The following is a 21,161-nucleotide window of genomic DNA, read 5'->3' on the forward strand; positions in this document are numbered from 1 at the left end:
CATTTCGCTTCTGCAGGAGCTGCAATAAATACCAGCAACAAATCAAAGGGAACTCCATTCATCTGTAGACTCTTTTTAGTTGGATTTTTAGAGAATTTTCCAGCAGATGGAAGTACCTTTTCTAACAAAATGTGTATTGTAACAATTTTTCTCTTCTTGTTTGCACAAAGGCTTTTGCTTTATCTTTCTGGATCCTCTGCTTCCCTATCCAGTTTTCACGAATTAGTCACGGGAGCTCATGGGCATCATTGTATGAGGAGAATGTTGTGCGCTAGAACCAGTAGCTACAGTTGGTACAGGTAGAAGAACATAAAGGGACGAAGGCTTTTGTGTCCTTCAATTCATTCGTTCATTCATTTATTCAACAAATACTTTTGAGCACCTGCTCTGTGGCAAGCAGTGTGCTATGTTCTGGCCATAGGCAAGGCAAGGAGACTAAGAGTAGGCTAATGGTTCAAGGAATTAAGCCCATGCTGAGAAAGAAGGCATTATGTGCAGCAAGAAATGCAGTCACATCACTGAATGAGGCATCAATGTTGTTTTCTGCAAATTGCATTTTTAAAGCCGTAATTCTTCCAAATGTGTTGAAAATTGTCCTCAGAAGCTATTTTAACTTTACACAGACGCAGCGCTTTTATAACAGGAAAATTCTCATATTTTCAGCTCAAGTTCTTAAGTGGGGAAAACACGGCAGATGCTTTGCTAAGCTTAAGAGATTGATTTGAACTGAATTTTAATTAAAATTACTCAAAAGGGCTGGTGAAGTTTTCTGGTGACTGTCTCAGTCCAACAAAATTTCTGCCCCTCTAAAGAAAGACAGTGTCATACTTAAATCAAGAGAGCAAGAAAAAAAGAAATTAATCAGTTATTGATTGGTTATGTCATGAGGTTTTATTGAATATCTCAATAGAAAGATAATTTTCACTTGACTTTTGCCAGTTATAGATATGTTAATTTATAAAGATATTAAAGTCAAGAAATTAATAATAATGTAAAATCTTATACTGAGAACTGCATAACATTGATATGTGAACATTTCTATAAAAAGTACCTCCTGATGATGTTCAATATCTATTTTTGGGTTTTTTTTGTTGTTGTTGTTGAGGAAGATTGGGCCTGAGCTAACTTTTTTGGTGAGGAAGATTGGGCCTGAGCTATCTGTTACCAATCTTTCTCTTTTTGCTTGAGGAAGATTGTCACTGCGCTAACATCTGTGGCAGTCTTCCTCTATTTTGTATGTGGGACCCCACCACAGCATGGCTTGATGAGCGGTGTGTAGGTCCATGCCTGGGATTGGAACCTGCAGGCTGCCAAAGTGGAGTGCATGAACTTAACCACTATGCCACTAAGCCAACCCCTATTTTTGCATTTTTGGTATAGCAAATTCCTCTTAAATAATGATGGTCTAATGACACAACCAATTGATTTATATTTAAATTTAGGCTTTAACATTATTTTTGAATAAATAAATTAGGCAAGCATCAAACTGATTTTCTTCTCACATGCCAAATGTTAATATAATTTCTTCAAGTATAATCATTTTTAACTGGAAATGTTTGTTCCTCAAAAAGAGTGTTATATGGTGCCATGTGAAACAAAGCTGAAATTCAATACAAACTTAATTCGCAAATATTATGAAATTTTTAATAAACAGTGCTATCAAAGGTATTTGGAGAGATAAAGAGGTGAATTAGACAGGACTGCAATTCATCCCGGGCTCACAGTATACAGTGGGAAACAGCTGTGGTAAGTGCTTTACTAGCTGAATGAACGACTTCCGGGCTGAAGTACTGCAGGGAGCCATGAAATTAATTCCAGTTGGGGAAACCTTTTAAATTAAATTCACTAAGTGGAGCCTGAAGTCAACAGGAAGCAATAGTACAAACATATGACATGGCCCTTTCCTTCAAGGAACTTAGCGTCTTTTGGGGGAGATAAGACGTACATGACATAGAGAACTCTAGAAATAGGGACAGTATTATAAAGTGTACAATTACATACAAAAGAGCAAAATGTCTCTAATCAGAAAGCAAAGGCTCTGAGAGTTCAGTAGAGAGAGGAATTGGTATCAACTGGAGAGAGTAGATGATACTGTAGAGGAGATGGACCATGAGATGGTGTGGGAAGTGCCGGAAGTATTTGAAGAAGCAGCAGAAGGGAAAACTTGAAATGATGAAAGCAATGGATGAAGACAGGACTGACTACCTGTTCCATGACCTTCAGAGGCTGACCTGGCTGAAGCAGAAGGTCTTCGTTGTGGACAGTGGAGGAACAGAGTGATTGCATAAGGAAGGGTAGGATGGGGCCACACCATGAATGCCAAGATGAGGATTCCGGACATGATCTGATAGGAACAGGAAATTCCTACAGTCTGTCCAGCAGCCTAGCAACACATGGAAAGTAACTAGAAAGACACATTAGAAAGATTAGTCTGGCAGTTAGTGCTTTTCTGAAGAATTATTTTATGTAAGGTTCCTCTAAACAGTTTGGAATCTGTAAAGCATTAAACAGATGTGCAATGTTATTATTACCTTAGACACATACAGAGACCTAATGAGTGTGTAAGCAACCCTAACACTTGTAGAAAGTGTTCTGTAGAATCTTGTAACTGGCACTTAGAAGAAATCATTTAGTCAGCCTGCTCTGTCATAAAGGAGTAGATGAAATACAGATATAATGGATTAGCATTTGTTAAAACAATGTGAGAGAAACTGAAGTGGAAAGGCTCCATGAAAAGAAAGATTTATGTCCAAAATGGACCTATCTCAGATATTTTAGGAACTTTCAGAAGGTGTCTTGAAGTTGGAAAAAAGAGAACTTCTTTTTGTAAAATTTTTGAAAAGGGAGAAATATCTTTGGGAATTACAAACTGGTTGTCTTAACTTTGATACCCAAGAAGAGACAGACTCAACTGGTTGCCAGCAACCAGCAGAGCATTTACTGTGGGTGGTAATCAACAAGACCTTATGAAGAGAGAATTAGGGCAGATCCGTTCAATTTCAGCCCAGGACACAGAAATCAGTCTCAGCGATAAGGAGGTTATAAGGTGACTGAATTTTTGTAAGACTTTGGTGTCTACTTGGCATCCTTTTTAATAAGCTACATAGATAAAGCTGTGGGTCTTGCCTGTGGGCCTAGCCCATGAGGGTTTATGTCAAGGTATTACTTACTGATTAAGGATGTCTCCCCATTAATGTAAAAACATATATTTCTGTAGCTGATAAACTCAGTGGTCAAAGGTTCATGCCAATGGTGTCAAAGTAATAGAACTGCCCTCCAAATGGACTCACTTTGTCCAGGACTCACATTAGCTGGCCTCCCTCCTTCCCACTGAATCATGATGCATGTTGTTGCCACTAGAACAACCAGACAAGAATGATAGAAAGAAAAATCGCCATAAATTCTGCTTAGGCAAAAGTCTATAAGCACAGATGAATCCAACAGTCAAAAACCCTATTGGCTCATTCAAAATACCTACCACATCAAGATAGCCAATGGTTTAATTGATTTAAATTTTTTTTATTTGATTAGTCAAAACAAACAAACCAATCCACCCTTGAGACCAAGAATGTATGAGAACCTATGACAATTGGGGAACCAACAATCATACCAAGTGGTACCTGTGCAAGTTGTGTTTATGTTCTCTTATCCCGCTGCCAAAATCCCCCCTGCTCTCTTCAGCCCAGGAGAGCATCTTCTTCCCCGCTCACCACAGCTCCTTCTCAATCTGCTCCTTCCAGGGCCCTATTGGTTTCCATAGCATCTTTATGCCCTGTTGCCTCCTCCTGGCTAGTGCCCACATATCCATTCAAGACATTAAACTTAGGTCTACAGATATCAATATGCCTTAGAGATCATAGAGGGGATGGCATCTGAAAGGGCCTCTTTAATATCTGCACATGAAATGATTCTCAGGCCTCTGCACAGTCATCTATATGAAGCCCTGTCCTGTGTTTCTTGCACTTTGCATCGCTCGAGCTTGGTGCCCCACCTCGACTTCCTGTGTCTAGCAAGGAAGGGTCTGTCCCAATGCAGCTGTGCTTATTGAAAATTCCACCCACAGCCCAGCCTTTCTTCTGGATGTGTGCTCAGCCTGGGCAAATGTGAAAGATTTTCCTTAAAATTCTTCATTCTGTTTCTTTGCTATTAATGACTTTCTAACACTGCTCGTATTTCTTCTGACATTACTTTTAGGAGTTTCTTTGTATATCTTTGTCTGGCTATATCCTATTTCTAAAAATATGACTTGTAATATTTAAGAATAATCAAGTTTTCTGTAATAGATATTAAATGCTCAGGTTTTCTTTAGGTCATTTCTCTAGCTTTAATAAAGGGCATATAAAATTCTTCTTATGCATGCCTTCTATGCTAACCATAATCTTATTTTTAATAAAAAGATAAAAGGTATAAAACAGCTCTGTGCCAGATGAATTCTACTGAAATGTTTTCAAGTGCTTTGGTAAAGGATTCACATATTCGTGTGACACAGTGATTTCTTTTGATCCTCTTTTGCAATAAGGGTCTTTAGACATGACATGCAATTTTATAAAGAAAGCTAGCCGGCAGGTTGTGATCCGTTTATGGAGAAAGACGCATTTCCCTTGGCCTCTGCTTACACAATGTTCAAATTGCATTATGTTCTTTGAGATTTTTTTTTTCATTGATCCAGATAAATCTTGCTTGATGCCTTTTCAAAGAACTGCTTATCAGAGGATTTCCAGTAACCTTCTGGCATTCCAAAATTGCATATGCCCTGGATAACAATTTTATTTGTTGTAATTATAAAGCTTCAAAGTTCCTAAAGATATGGCTAATGCAGAAAGACAGCTGCGTGAAGTATTATTGGCTGCCTTGATTTCTTCCAAGCTCTGCACTTTTTGTTTTTTTATACTTGAACCTGTTTGTCATACTTAGTAAGCTTAAATTTTCCAAATGATTGAGACACATTATATCTACTGTATTCAAAACTTATAAATCATTTAAAATGTATAAGATTCACAATACAATGTTTCTTCAGTTAAATAATGTTAATAATTTTATCCAATACCTTTATTCTTAGTAACATTAATAATTTCATATATTTTTATTACTAATTAAATGTTTTATTAAATTATGAAATGGCATATCATATAAAATATTTTAACAATAAAACAATTCTCGCCTATGTTTACACAAGTTCTTTTAGTTTCTTAATTAATAAAGAACAATTGAGTTCTCATTACAGCTGAATTTTAGTTTCAACTAAAACACAAAAATCTTACCACATTATTTATATAAAGAAACAACTCAGATATTCCGCTGTGCTTGAACTCTTTTATTATTGTAAATTGCCTCAGAAGCTCCTTCAACCAAAGCGGTACTTAATCTGTTCACCTGACTTGATGGATTTTCCATAAGTACCTGACCTAAGAGTCAGTGATTTAGTTTGGGACCTGGAAGTTCAAAACTGGTTTTATTTTCATCTTACCTTTATCTTTTTATCTTACCTTTATTTTATCTTACTGTTATTGTTGTTCAGATTCCTGGTGAGTGTGATATTTTCAGTCCTAACGCTGAGGGTGTCCAGTGTTCATCCTAGGAATTCACTTAACATGCTACCTGTCCCCCTGGGCTGGCATTTCTTCAGAAAAACAGTAAACTTAGGTCTTAGTGAAATCATTCCAGGGAAACCTAAGATGCCCCGTTCACCTAGGCTTCCAAGACGAGTGCCATTGAAAACCTGCAGCCTCCTCAATCCCCCATGCCACTCATATCTGTTACCTTTGGTCAACCACAACCCAACGTGTAAACCCTCCAGTCCTTCTCCTCTCCTGGAATTCCATCACCAGACACAACATCCTGAGCTACTTCCCTCTTAACTCTTTCCATTTTGTTCTAACTACTGTTTCCCACAACCCTCTACACTGTCACTTCTTCACTAAGCAATTCTCCACCTCCTGGCCTTGATGGAACCCTTCCATCAGGTCTCTGATTATATGGCTTCCCTGGCATCCCTCTCCAGGGAAAGCTGCTTCTTCTACCTCACCCTCTGTACCACAGGATTAGATGATGAGGTTGGCATTTTCCTCCCTCCTCAATGTGGTTTCCAGAACTTTCTCTACAATCCTTGGATAAAGACCTCCTCTTGGGGTTTATGAAGTCCACCTTTACCTCTCTCTGCCGCCACTGATCACTGTCATCTACCTACATGTTGAAGAGTTTAGAAGCTGGTACATGATAATCTTCACAACCCCAGCAGCTGCCATCTTCTTAAGGGATTTCACATCTGGCTGGGCAACACATGAAGACCGTAGCTTCTCAGGACCTTGGCCTCCTTACCTCCAGCCATCTTCTCCTCCCTGCTTAGGCACCCACTTCCTCAGTTGCCTGTCGTATACAACATGTAATTATATTACTCTGTAATAATCATATGTTACAGAGTTACTGTGAGGGTCAGTCAGAGATAAGAAAATGAAAAGCTCAATAGTGACTGAAAGGATTTAAGAGGAGAGAGTAATAGTGAAAGCACCAGTGGAAAGTCAGTTTCATTTGCAGCAGAGAAGTTTCCAGGGGCCTAGACTGAGGCAGTAGCATAGGAGGTGGAGAACAATGCTAGTTTTCAGAGACATGAGTGAGATGATAATTTTGTATTGAGATAAGAATTGGTAGAATTTAGTAACCTCTTGGATTTAGAGAGAAACAAGGAGTGGAGGCTAATTCCAAACTATCTAGCTTAGGAGACTAATTAGATTGTAGTTCTATTAATGGAGCTGGAGAATGGAGCAGACAGATGACAAATTTTAGGGATTTCTGTCAATCTATGTAAAAAGAAGATAGATGTATGTATTTGGAGTTCAGAAGAGAGGGCAGAGTAGAAGATAAAGCTTGTGAAATCATCAGCACCTAAATGTAATTGAAGTTTCAGAAAGTACCCAAGGACGGTGTATGGAATTATGAAAACAATAGGGTTCTGAAGAACTCCCATATGGTAGGAGTGACTAGGAGACAGAGAGTCAGTCACAGGACCGGGGAAGGAAGGAATTGTTACAAATCAAAATGATGAAAATAATAATGATGGCTAACATGTATTGAGTGCTTATTATTACCAGCAATTTTGCTAAGTATTTTACTATGGTGATTTAGAGCACTACACAAAACACATCTCTGTCACTTATAGGCTGTAGCCATTGGCACATTTCTTAAGCTTTCTGTGGCTCTATAGCTTGAGGATAGTAATAGCACCGACTTTATGGGGTTGGTGTGAAGGCTAAAAGGATTAACACACCACATGCAGCAGTGCCTGGCTCACCGAAGCCATAAATAACGGTTATTTTTATTATTACAATTTTATTTAATCTTCACAATAACTTGGTGAGGAGGTGTGATTATTTCCATTTTTTCAAGTGAAGAAACTGAGATTCAGAAGGTTCTATTACTTACTGCAATTTAGGGTTGGGGCTGGTTTTTGAAAGATATCTGCCTGACTAGGAAGCCCGCATATTTAACTAGCAAGAAAGGATGTTGTAGAAAACAAAAAAGGAAACAATTTTAAGAAGCAGAGAGTGACTAGTGGTGTTGAACGCAACAAAGTTGTCATGAAAATAACCCATAGGACCAGTTCTTTTGATTCATCAGGTAGACAAGAGCAACAGAGATTTGATGAGAATAACATGATTTCAAGATTGGACACTAACTTGCAACTTTTGCTGTTTGGGAGATGAGCTACCAGGACCATTTACGCTCCGAACCTGAGCTATGTATGGAAGCCTTCCATGTGCAAACTTGGTCATCACCCAAGACTGGCTGTGCCTGGAAGAGCTCACAGGCATGATTTCCTATTACAACAATACAGCGGGACAATTGGGTTATCCTCGCGTTTAGTCAGCTATACTCCTATTGGGAGCTTCACAATTGTGCACATTTTATTTATTTTAACGTCTGATTCATTTCAGTTTGAAATTCGTCCTCTACGACCATTGCATTACTTTGTTTTTAATCGAATTTGCATGGATCTATTCATTCCCCATTTTGCAGAATTGTATCTTTTGCTTACTACTTGGCACCATCATAACAAACTTTATTTAATCAACATCATCTTGTGTGTCTTGTAACATTTCCAATCTAATATGCTTTTAATTAAAGAAAATAGAGTTTATGTAAACTTTACAATAAGAATTTATAAATCCCTTGGCATCAGAAGCAGATGACTTGGCATTATGCTTTTCCTTTCTGCTTGTGTGGTGGCACAGACATAATGGCTTGTACATTTGGGACATTTTGTGTCAACTTTTCTCTACCAGTCTATGAAGCTAACATTCACTCTGTTAATGATGATCTAAGGAAGGATCATTTAGAAAGCAAGCCCAGTGGTTCCTCTTGCATCTCGGCTCTTTCTAGCCTGATAGCTACAAACTATGCTGCTAGGCTTTGTTGTGGATTTCTACATGACTCTGGGCATCGTGTCTTATTTTACAGTTCCCTAGTGTTATTTTGGAAAAGTCCTCTGCAGAAAATGCCAGAACTCGGCTTGAACTCTTGTCCCCTGTCAGGGAGAATCTTTCTATCAGCAGGATTTCTCAACTGTTTCAAAAATCATTCAGCACTTTACTAGTAAATTTTGTTCCTGTGGAATATGCCAACTGTAGCTTACCCTAATTGTCCATTCTAAAAGCTTTAGAAGCAAAGTATTTTATCAGGGAATTTCAGCCTTTGCTGCCAAGTTTTTAATGTAGAAATCTTAATTTTAATTTATGGAAGATTTTCCATTGTTTTTCAACTCACCATTTAAAGCATATGAATGCTTATTTTCATTTTAATCAATAAAATGAGATTTTCTTTTTCTTTTAAGACAGTCTCACCTGCAATTAAAAACAACAATCTGCTAAATTAATAGTGAGTAATATCCTTTGCAATATTATATACCAGGTATTCATTCATTTTTATTCCTCATGATGCTATTATTATTCCCATTTACATTGAAAAACTGAAATACAGAGAGAATAGGAAATTTCTGTAAGTTAGTAATTAGTAAAACGCATCTTGGAATCTAGGTAGTCTCACTCTAGAGACTGAACCCATAAGCACTATGCCATATTTGATGATTGAGGAAGATCCAGAAGGTGAAGTCAGTGTACCTCACTTGTGATAAAGCGATGGTAACTATCCGAATATCTGGATTAAGACCATTCTCTACAAACATGCTGAGTTCCAAGAGTCCACTGCAAGTTAAATATTTGGAGTTCAGAATACAATGTTACCTGTGCTCTGACCACAAAATTCTATTTAAATGCTAAGATAGTTGAAATGCAATATATTTATAGTAACCAGTGTAGAAGATAGGATGTTGCAATGCCAGAAATCAGGGAAAATATAAAACAATAAGAAATTTTAAAAAAAATCTTGAATAGTATTTCTTGGATCGATGTTAAATTTAATTATAAAATGAAGAGCTATATAAAGCTGTTTTTTTTTTGTGGTAAGGAAGATTGTCACTGAACTAACATCTGTTGCCGATCCTCCTCTATTTTACATGTGGGATGCTGCCATAGTGTGGCTTGATGAGCAGTGTGTAGGTCTGCACCTGGGATCCAAATCAGCAAACCCCAGGCCACTGAAGCAGAGCACGTGAACCCAAGCCACTTTACCACTGGGCCAGCCCCTATAAAGCTCTTTTATAAAAAGAAAGGGACTCAATCAGGCACATTACAAGGTATAATAATATTTGATGGAGTGGAAAAGTTGCAAACTGAGAAACAGAAGAGGAGGCAGGTGGGGATGGGAGAGGGAGAGCCGGTATTCAGAAAAATTTTCGAATATACTCCGTATTAACAGGTCAGATACTCAAAGGACTCCCTAATTGCTAAATAGAATTTAATGTTTTATGGAGAAACACACACACACACACACGCGCCACATTTCTACTTCCCTGTCTGACCACCCATCATTATATTGATAAAAAGAGTTGGACTAGCCCCAAAGACACCCACACCCGGAGCACTGTAGATTGGTGCACAGTTTCCTGAGTTTCCAGCGTAGAAAAAAAAGAGAGTAAATAGAGAAACAGAGCCTGCCTTTCCTAAAAATCCAACACAATGTTGGGCATCATCAAAATTGGTTTCTGGGGGCTTAAGTAGGAGTAGTATCAATTCAGTTGATTAATGAGATAACTTATGCAAAATCCATAGAAGCTTGTGCAGTGCATAGTAGATATCCAACAGATGGTAGTTAACAGTATTACTGGGGAAAACTGAGGTGCTGATCAGGCCACTTTTTGGATTTGAGGTTGAGATTTAGACAAAGTAACCTCTGGAGATTTTATCTTTTATTCTTAGTTGTGTTTTTCATCATCTTGTCTCTAAAGTGTTTATGTTTTTTGTCCAATCTATGCTGTACAGTAGCTGTTCTTGAACTTTTGAGTCTCAGGGCCTCTTTATGCTCTTAAAAATTATCGAGAACTCCAAAAAGCTTTTGTTTGTGTAACACCTACTGATACGTCTAAATTAGAAATTAAAACTAAGAAAATTTTAAATGTTTTATTTGTGAGTGCAATCCAAAATAAACTATTTACATATTAATATAAATAATATCTTTTTCTTAAAAATAACTAATTTATAAACAGAAATTAGTAAGAAAAGTGGCATGGTTTTACATTTTTGCAAATCTCCTTAATGTCTGCCTTAATAAGGGACAGTTAAATCTCATATCTGCTTCTCCCTTTCGTCTATTACAATACGTTGTTGTGGTTGAAGCATGTGAATAAAATCCAGACTCACACAGACATGTAGTGGGAAGAGGAGGGAGTATTTTTGTAGCCTTTTCAAATAATTGTGGATATTCTTTGATATGACACCTAAACTCAACAAGTGACTGTTTCTTAAACACGAGTTGCAATGTGGAATCTTAAACCATATCAGTGAACTTTGCGTAACCTGTTATGTTAAAATCCATTATCTGCCTCATACTTTGTATTGATTTTTTATCCTTGTATGATTTTATGACATCATGCCTTGGTCATTTGGAAAATATTGTTTTACTGAGTTATGCAAACCTTCAGAATATTGACACATTTCACTCTACGATAACAAAAAAAAAATCACTTTTGCTAATATCACCACCATTCTCCTCAGAAGAAGTCTTTTGGGCATTGGGAGGCTGTCATGCTCATGGTGGCAGATGCAAGCTTTCCAAAATTCTAATTTTGCTTGAAAGCTCCAATTTTATCATTGGCAAAAAATACCGTCATTTGTTTTACTTGAAGTGACAGCTCCGTTCATTTTTTAAAATATATTTATGAAATACCCAAGCCTGAGTAGTTTGTCAGGCTTTCTTTCACTTAAGATGGTGTTCCATGAAAAAGCAGCCAGTCGAGCTCACAAACAGGTGCACAAGTGCTCGATGCACTCGCACACCCACACGCCTTCCTTGGTGTAGAGCCCAAGTGCTTACGTGGACCCTCGACTCATCACACAAAATTTTAAAAATACATGTATTTGAGGGTTGAGATTTAATAAAATCAATAATTTATAATCTTTACTGTTGCATCGAGGACATTCTTAGATGAAGCAATGCCTTTTTTTTTTTAACTGCAATTAAAAACTTCCGGTACAGTCTGTTGTAACTCCCTCATTCCCTGCTGAAGTGCTGAAAGTTTTACTCACCCTTGCTCTTGCACCATCAGTGCAAATGACAACATGATGAGTAAAGTGTGTAGCATGTTAGTATTATCATGAAAATAGTATTATCTTATGGACACCCTGAAAAAGTCTCTGGGACCCCCAAGGGCCCGTGGACCACACTTCGAGAAATGCTACTGTACAGAATACCTCTTTCTAAGTTTGTCTTGTCTTATTTTAAAGCATCTCTGTCCTCACCCACGGGTTTTAACTCATCAAGTTACAAAATTCAAAGTCATGACTATGCCATAAGAATATGCAATTGTCAACTAAAATGCAGCTGATTGGTGTCGATTAAAATGAGATTAGTAATTGGTTTTGAAGTGCTGTAGGAGAAATTGATGCTCAATGGATACTTATTAGGAGAATCTGTCGTTGATCTCAACTTCCAGGTCATTGCTTCCGAATTCAGCCCAGAAATGAGGGATGAAAATGGTTGGCACCTGCTGGCTATTCAGTAGCCTACAAGAAGCCTGGAGCTTCTAAATAAATAAATGCCATAGTTACTTACCCAATGCCTGGCTTACTTAATTGCTGATATTTTCCCCCTAAATTGTTCCAAGAGAAAGGAAATGGATGGAATTAGGTCCTAACATTGTTCCAAGAGCAAAGCACCTAGGTATATCTTCAGTCCCGAGCATAATTCGTCTCACAGCCAGTCATTGTTGCTATCAGTGGCATATTCTTCGATTTGCTTTTAGCAACCAGGATTTAATTAAGTGCAGTTCATTGCCCACCTTCAGCAGCTCTTATCAGATCCTTCAGAAGCGTAACGCCACAGTTGTTGCCTAAAAACATGCTGCCCATGCAAGGGAAAATTACAGGAAAAAACAGTATATTTCGAGCCCAGAATTCGAAGGAAGAGAAAGCATCCAACAGGAGAACATATACAGAAAGGTGAACTTCTTATGTGTATAAATATGGTAAATTAGTTAATTAAAATGTTGTTCCATTTGGCTCTCAGATCCCATTAGGACAAAGATTTGTGTAGCTCTGAGTTTCCACTCCACAGAGCCCCCAGTCAGGCAGCTGGTGGTGTCTGCTCTGAACAACGTTACAGTGCGGGGGCTGGCCCTGCTGTTCTTTACAGGTGCAGACAGAGTTCTCCCTCAGAGCTGGACTCCTATTATCCAAGCTCAGAGAGATGAACTTATGAAACTACACAGCAGTTTACTAAACTTTAAAATGATGGACATGAGTGCTACAAGGATACTCTCCTGGGCAAATGCCCATTCTTTACCTGTAGGCAGATATAGGAAGAGAAATACAATCAGAGTTGTTTAATGAGATTAAATCAGTTTAAGGGAAATTGCCTGGGTCATTCAAATATTTGAGAACATTGAGCTAAGCATATGTTTCCACAGCAAAGGTAAATTTGTCATCAGACTCTTCTCATGTGGATTGGTCATTGTCATTTTTGACTGGGCAGCTCCTCTTGGTGTCGTGGAAAGAGGAGAGGTTGCTCCTCATCAGACGGGGTCCCAGGCATCTCACCGCCACTTCTTACTGCTGTCTGTCCTTTGATTAGTTACTTAGCCTCCTTTAGCTTAAGATTATCCCTGGGAATTAAGTGAGGCAATGGATATGGACACAGTAAAATGTCTGGCATATGGTAGGAGAGCAATAAATATTAGTTCCCTCTCTGACATGCTTTTCTATTTTTCCATTGCTGACTCCTCCCACCATTCCCATTGACACTTTATTCTTTAGATCTGCTAATAGCTTAAGTGAAGTTACAGTTTAGTCTTGTAAATAATGGCTAATGTTTACTGAAGGCTCATCATATCCTAGGCATTGCATTTACTAAACCATTTTAATACATCATCTCATTGACTCCTCATAGCAACCCTGTGACAAGTGCTATAATTATTCCATGCTATAGATGAAGAAACTGAGGCACATGTTCAGCTGATCTACCTGCCTGGAAAACAGTGAAGCTGAGATTGGGATCTAGGCAGTCTGACTCCAGAAATCATGTTTTTAGTTGGTTCTCTACACTGACACTCAGGTGAGACTGCCTAGGCACCGTTCTTTATGTTCAAGGGAGCTTCGCATACCCTGGCTCAGTTCATTATGTGCTGACTTAAAGTTTAATTCTCAGAGGACATCTTAGTTCCTACATTTCTTTGTTCTGATGGGGACATCCCACCATCACCTTAAATCGTAAGCATTTATGTTTACTTAATTTGCAAGCATACAAAAATATGGTACTCATGCCCACAATGAAAACAAAAGGTTTATTCCCCTATGTGGAATAATTGGTTTAAACTATTTTTCCTGACATTTATTCATATTTTCAATAAGTACTTATTGATCACCTACCAGTTTGCAGGCGTTGTTCCAGGAACTGGAGATACAGCCTAGACCAAGGATTCTCAACCTGAGTACATTGACATTTTGGGCAAATACTTCTTTGTTGCATGAGCTGTCATGTGCATTATAGGATATTTAGCAGCATCCCTGTCATCTACCCACAAGATGCCAGTAGCATCCCCGTCCCCAGTTGTGACAACCAAAAATGTCTCCAGACATCGCCAAATGTCCCCTGAAGAAGGGCAGCAAAATCACCCCTGGTTGAGACCCACTGGCCTTGGCCCTCCTTTCATGGGGCTTACATACGTTTGGGCTAAAAAAAAGAAAAAGAGGACCAGCCCCAGTGACCTGGTGGTTAAGTTTGGTACACTCTGCTTTGGTAGCCTGGGTTTGGTTCCTGGGCAGGGACCTACACCACTCATCAGTGGCCATTCTGTGGTGGTGGCTCACATACAAAAAGCGGAAGATTGGCAACAGATGTTAGCTCAGGGCAAATCTTCCTCAGGGGGAAAAAAGTTAATTCTAAAATTTATTAAAAAAAAGAAAAAGAGGTAAACAATATAATTTCAGGTAATATCAAAGTAAAGTGGTAGAGTATGTTGGAGAAGAGCCTATTTAAATAAGGTAGTCAGGGACCTCACTTTCAAGATTTCTCACGCACCAAAACACTGAATATTCCCTCTGATGGGCAAATGGAACATAATGCAAAAAGTAATTCCAGCAAAGGCCCTTATAGGCCTTCTTGGATTGAAATAATTCATACTCAAGCTATAAACATGGCTCTCCTTGATCTACTCCAGCTCTCAGAAGGAAAGAAATACAAGTTAAATTGAAGCCAGAATGGGTGGAGGTATTTGAGATCTCGCTCCCACTCTGTCCCACCGAGTCTCAGCGTTTCCCGCCACTTGGAGATGAAGATGAAGAGTGGCCTACAAGGTCCGCTGACAGGCTGGCAGATAACAGCACAACTTGTCACAGCACTGTCTCCATTCTTCCAGCCTTCTAAACTATGCTAGTTCTTTTGGGGTCAAACAACTACCAGTATAGGATATGTTCAATTTCTGTTCTGTTTTTCTTTGAACACATTTCCCTGAGATTTACTGAGATGGGATTAGGATGATGGTTCAGAGGTTGTTTTCTGCACAGCCCAGTGAATTCCTGAAAATAAACTATCTTTTAAGGTATAAATATTGGTATTTTAAAAGTTCCAATAAAAGCTTTTGATGCAAATTTTTGCTAGTCTAAGTTTCGAACTCTGTCAGAAAAGGCTGTTAGTTGCAATTGGGGGTCAATTGGAGATAATAATCCTTTTTATATTTTCATATTATCACACCATTTTCTAAGCAGCTCCCTGCTATTTGTACTTTGCAGACCATTTTCTTACCTCTCCCAACGGTGGCAGCTCTCTGCCTGTGTGTCCCTCAGTTTAGTTCTGCCTCTCTTTCCCCAGTGCTCTCAGGCAGAAACACAAGAGTCTACCGATTTACTGTTCTCTCTGCTTGGTATGTAGACAACTGTGCTGGTTTTATTCAGTGTTGGTGCTCCAGGTCCAGTTGCTGGTCCCGATCATACTTCCCACCCTCTATCTCTGTTCTTCTGGGCACTGCAGCCTCTCCAAGAAGACCTGATACCCATGACGAGGACCCTGCTGCCAGTTTGCAGACATTCGTTCATTTATTTACTTGTTCATTCATCCTATCATCTATCGAATGCTACTATAATCCAGGCCACATGCTAAATTCAAGTACCCATCCCTTCATACGCCTACCAGTCTTTCTAGACCTCTTGCTTATTTTGCGATTCCCTGGGCACCATGCTTTGCCCACCTGCTGAGAATGTCTCCCATTGTTTGCTCCTAAGCCCAGCGTGACTGTTTGCTTCGTCTATATAAATCAAGCCAGAGTTTAGATGCCTTCCAGCCTTCACCTCGCCTACCTCACAACTAGCTATTGTCCATTTTCATATAAAATTTCAAGTTTCATCTCAAAACAAAGGTTTTAAGCTTCTTTTCATTGCTTATGAAGGACTGATTTGGGTTTTTTGGCTTTTGTATTTTGTTTTGTGGTTTTGTTTGTTCTTTTAGGAAAGAATTTGAAATTTTATTAGCCACAGTCAATTCACATTATCTCTAGGCTGGGGCTAAAGACTTCACTAATAATCAAATAATTGATGTGGTGATATATAATAAATGTTGCTACTGGTATAAATAAATATTAAAATAAAAACCTCCTAGAAGATTTCTAGAACTCAGAGCAGATAATATGTGAACATAAGGGTAAGCCAGTGATGGGAAGTCTTTATCTAGGAAGTCATAGGCTCTTGGAGACCTATAGGAGCTTATTAGTCCTTTATCAAATCCTATGCCTGAAAACAATTATAATCATTAGTTATGTGATAATTAACATTTATTTAATAATTTCTGTGTGCCCTGTTATGAGCAAGGCATATGACTGGTAGAACTTCCTCCTGGAAAATGCTCTCCAGCCCTGGGAACCCGCCACTGTCCAGGGCGGCCCAGCATATTTCCGAGCAACTCTGAAGGCGTTCTTCAGTTTGTTATGTCCAGACCTTCCGCTCTCTGCCTTGTTGTTCCCCCTGGAACCTTGTTAAACAGCCTATTCTCCTTTCCACATGATGGCCCTTTAAATATTTGACAACAGAGATCATAATTCCCTTGAGTCTTCTCTTCTCCAGGTGAAACATTACTAATAACTCTAACCAATCCATCCTCTAATAGCATGAGACTGTTTTCTGGAGAAACTCCCCAATCCCTTACCTTGACCATCTTCCTCCCATCAAATATCACTGCTTCTCAAAGTGTGGCCCAGATAACCATACATTGTGCCTCGGGTATGAACAGAGCTGGATAATTCCCTCATTGGTTCTGTGTTTTATTTCAATGTAAGTAAGTTGATATGAGAGACTACAGCTTAGAGTCGATGGGTGAGAGAAGAAGGGGGAAGCAAGGACAAAAAGCATTGTGTCCCAGGAAATTGAGTTGAATAGATTACAGTACCTAGTTTCAGGTATGCTGAGAATCAAACAGTAATCCCTGAAAAACAGTGACATAGAGGAAAGTCCTGCCAAACCATAATCCACCAAATAGGCATTAATATTGTTCCTCGCACCATTACTATGAAGGGTTTGTACTATATTCAGAACTCTCATTTAATTACTTTATTACTTATAGCTGCCTTTCAAGTAAGACAGATTGATTATCCACGGGATATGAGGTAATACTACACTAGGCAGAAGCTTTCCAATGAAGGTCTCACCACATCCTTTCCACAGCAACACAGAGTCCATGAGGGGCCACTGAGGCACTCTGGGAATCCTAGAGCAAAGACAAAATGGCCCCAGGGCAACGAGAATGAAGGCACTGGGAGCTGCACTGGGGTCCCCCTCAGTGGTTGCCTAGATAGAAACTGGGTGTCTCCAGGCAACTCCCACCCTCCATCTTGCTATTCCCTATTCCTCTCCTCTGAGAGAGACTTCTGATCTGAGAATGAGCTTCTTCACTATTTAAAACTCTTGAATGTCATTCAAGTACACAGTCTTATCACCTTAGTAGAGGGAACTCAGTCTCCTGACAGGAAAAGAGCTTGCACATTCCACTTTCCTTCAGGCTGGCTTTCCTGGGGAATCATGTTGCCTTGGCTCCAATGCTAAGTGTCTTTGCTTTAAACCCTCCCAGAAATGTCACAGCGGTGCTGCCATGTCCCAAGCTTGTTGAACATTAACCTGGAATCCATGCCAATAACTAGCATGCCATAACTCAGCAACAGGCTGTTACAAAACATCTCTGGATATTAGTTTGGGCTGGAGGCTGTGACTAGAAAAAAAGTAGGAATTTGTTGACTATTTCTGGTAACATTCTTTTAGCTTGGGGACATTGACAGCCTTTAGTGGGTAGAATGAATATGTAACTTAAAAGCAGAGTGGCAAGTTGTGTCATGGTACTTAGTCTTTCTGGGCCTCTCCTAGGTTTACTACTGGTGCTTTTAACCACAATCAGAGCCATGGTTTCTCATCATGGCAGTAAGACGTGTGCCCTGAATATTTTGAAATGTGAATATTAGAAGAATGCATGATGTTAATTTTAATTTTCAAAATTAGCACTCATTAAAAAGTATGTGATTTGCATTAGCATGTTCTTATTTTGTGACAAGAATCTACAAGAATCACTCTTAAATGGCAGCAGCCTATCCCCACCTCCTGAATTTAAATACAGTATGACAAATGACCCATCAACAATGTGTTAATTAGTTCAGTTCTGATTTACTTTCATTTTCACACACCTCATGTCTTTAATGACATCTATTTATTCTTTATTATTCTCTGAAAAAGTTTTGAGGATGTATTTACTGGATATGTTATCAACAATATCACCAAGAAGCACAGTTGCGTTGTCCAGGCTGTTGGCCAGAAGTATCTGACTATTATCCCAATTTTGCCCTTAAACATGTTTTTTAAATTTTTTTTGGTTTTTTTGAGGAAGATTAGCCCTAAGCTAACATCTGCCACCAATCCTCCTCTTTTTTGCTGAGAAAGACTGGCCCTGAGCTAACATCCATGCCCATCTTCCTCTACTATATTATATGTGGGACGCCGCCACAACATGGGCTTGGCAAGCAGTACGTAGGTCTGCACCCAGCATCGGAACCGGCGAACCCCGGGCCACCGAAGCAGAATGTGCCAACTTAACCACTGCACCACCGGGCCAGCCCACACATATTTTAGATTAAATGATAGAAGCTGTCTCTTTTAAAAACTGGGATTATGTTTTCCGCTCTACATTTTAGAGTTAGTTGCCAATATGAAATCTTAATAAAATTATTATTATTATATAATTCACAGCAATTCAGATTGTGTATTCCTTAATTACACAATTTGTTAAATCCCCATACATCATTAAGCATCATCTTTATATACCTGTAAAAACTGTAAACTCCTCTAACCCAAAGCTAAATTACTAGAACAAAACTCTACAACTCGTCGAATAGTACATCCTTCTTCAACTGTCTATTAGATGGTCTTCTCTAAATTATCTGTCACTTTTATTATGGCCAATGTGATGTTGGAAGATAATAGAAAATAGGAATAACAGATATTTTAAATCTACAAATAAGCCAAATGTCATTTGAGTAAGTAGTTTCACCCTTCCCTTGCCAGGTCCTAGTCCGTTTATATCCTTTCATTGTCCTATTCACCCTCTAGTGGAATTCTTAATAAGCAGTGGAAATGCGTACAGAGAGAGGGGAACTATATAGGATGAAACGAGATGGAGGATCCAAATAGCCACAAAGCTGAATGATTCATGGGACATGTAGGAGTTGAATGTCTTGTCATCAAGAGGATATTTTTGTGTGTTAATTATTTACAACTATTTATAATCTTTATTAGCTGAGGTATATAGAGAACAAAATTACATGACAGCTAATGAAATAACTTTTTTAAGATTCCAACTTAAACACAGTCATCCTTTCAAAAGACTTTCAGGAATGACAGACTTTGAAACATATCCTAAATCCTCCTGGGGAGCTAAAAGGCTCTCCCAGGATTTGTAGTCACATAAACATCTCTAACTTTATTTTCAAGTTACAGGTTTGGTTTAGTCACTGTTGACTTGTGTACTTGTAATCATCAGGAATATTCTAGAAGCAGACAATTTGGTACCTCACTTTATAATTGGAAGAGAACATCACTGATGTTTTATAAAAATTTTGAGCAAAAAAACCCCATAATCTGCAGTTCACTTCAACCAGTCTTTCTTCTTCAGCCTAATATGGATATAAAATGTATCTGGCATTACTGTTTCCTAGTGTTGCTGCAGCTTGCCAGAATGTTTAGGCCTTTGCACAATGAATCCTTTATTACAGGAAATATAAAAAGACATAAGATTTAAACAGCTCATCACATTTCTGCTAATGTTCCTTGTACTAGAGAACGTTTTAATATATACTAAGTATTTGAATTTACTTTCAAAATGATAAATTCATTCTTTTAATTATTCTCCTTGACGAGTTCTTAGTGCACATTTGTGAGTTTGTGAACTGGATGCATTAATTATGATCACTTTCATACTGGAATAAAATTCAATCTTTTTCTAAGTTTCTCAAGCTTATTTATTACCTTGCTTTTTGACGTAATGTAGGAGTTGTGTCTTATAAATAGAGATTATCGTAAAGCCAGGCTCTCGCCTGTAGATTCTGATTCTGGACAACCTTTGGAGACTATTACATTATGTGCAGGACTTAGTTAAATGAATGGTGTGATTTTAGATTGTTTATTAACCTCAGTATTAAGCACTTATAGCAAACCTGGATATACCTGCTGGGGTAGTGCTCTTTACTGTTAATAAGATTTGCATATGGTTTTTTGAGCCTGTCATGAAACTAGCAAAGATTGAGAGTGTTATTAATCCCACCCTGTAGTGTGCGCAGGTAACTGAGAATTACTGTTGACTGAGGGAAGAGGAAAATTACTTTAGGCTTTGTTAAAGGGAGATTCACTTTAGTAATAAAGCAGGTCCTCTCCATTCTAGAGAGCCCTATTCATAGAATAATCTGCAAATATGTATCTCTATGTGTAGAAGGTGAAGAATAGACCTCCATAAGGGATCAGATTATATGGATGGTGTGTGTCTACAATAGACTCAGGTGTATTGCAGAGTTGCATCAACACCAGCAATGGAGAGGGGTTCCTGGACCAGGACTTTGAGGAAGCACGTGCAATAAATGTTATTGGAGCAAATGGAGAGTCCCTCAGTTTCACACAGCATCTTTTCCAGAAGGCTGGAAAAAGGGAAAAAAACAGATAATTTGGGTGCTTCCTCAGCTGTATTGACTTTAGAAGGTGGCTAACGTCATTTTCTACTTTAACTTATTTTCTAATCCTGTAACTATTTTGTGAAATATTGGATCCCATTTATTAATATTTCCTGTAGGCACATTTCCATCACCTGTACCCTTAATCTAATCCAGAGATCAAGGAACAGAGGTGAAGACATACATCCCGGACATCCCACCCTTTCCTATTTATGTTTTTAACTGCATAGAATATGATCATTTTAATTGCATTGACTGGATATATATGTCAATGCAATTGAAAGCTTAGTCAAGGGCCTGGCCCTGTGGCCAAGTGGTTACGTTTGCGCGCTCCACTGCAGGCGGCCCAGTGTTTCATTGGTTCGAATCC

General features: G+C 38.6%; 1 protein-coding gene across 38 annotated transcripts in view; it reads left to right on the top strand.

Moving 5' to 3' along the window:
• The window catches only part of DTNA (dystrobrevin alpha), a 359,410-nt gene that overhangs the window by 119,438 nt on the left and 218,811 nt on the right, over positions 1–21,161 (top strand). The window lies entirely within an intron of this gene.

This window comes from Equus przewalskii, chromosome 7 (assembly GCF_037783145.1).
Source record: "Equus przewalskii isolate Varuska chromosome 7, EquPr2, whole genome shotgun sequence".
Taxonomy (NCBI): domain Eukaryota; kingdom Metazoa; phylum Chordata; class Mammalia; order Perissodactyla; family Equidae; genus Equus; species Equus przewalskii.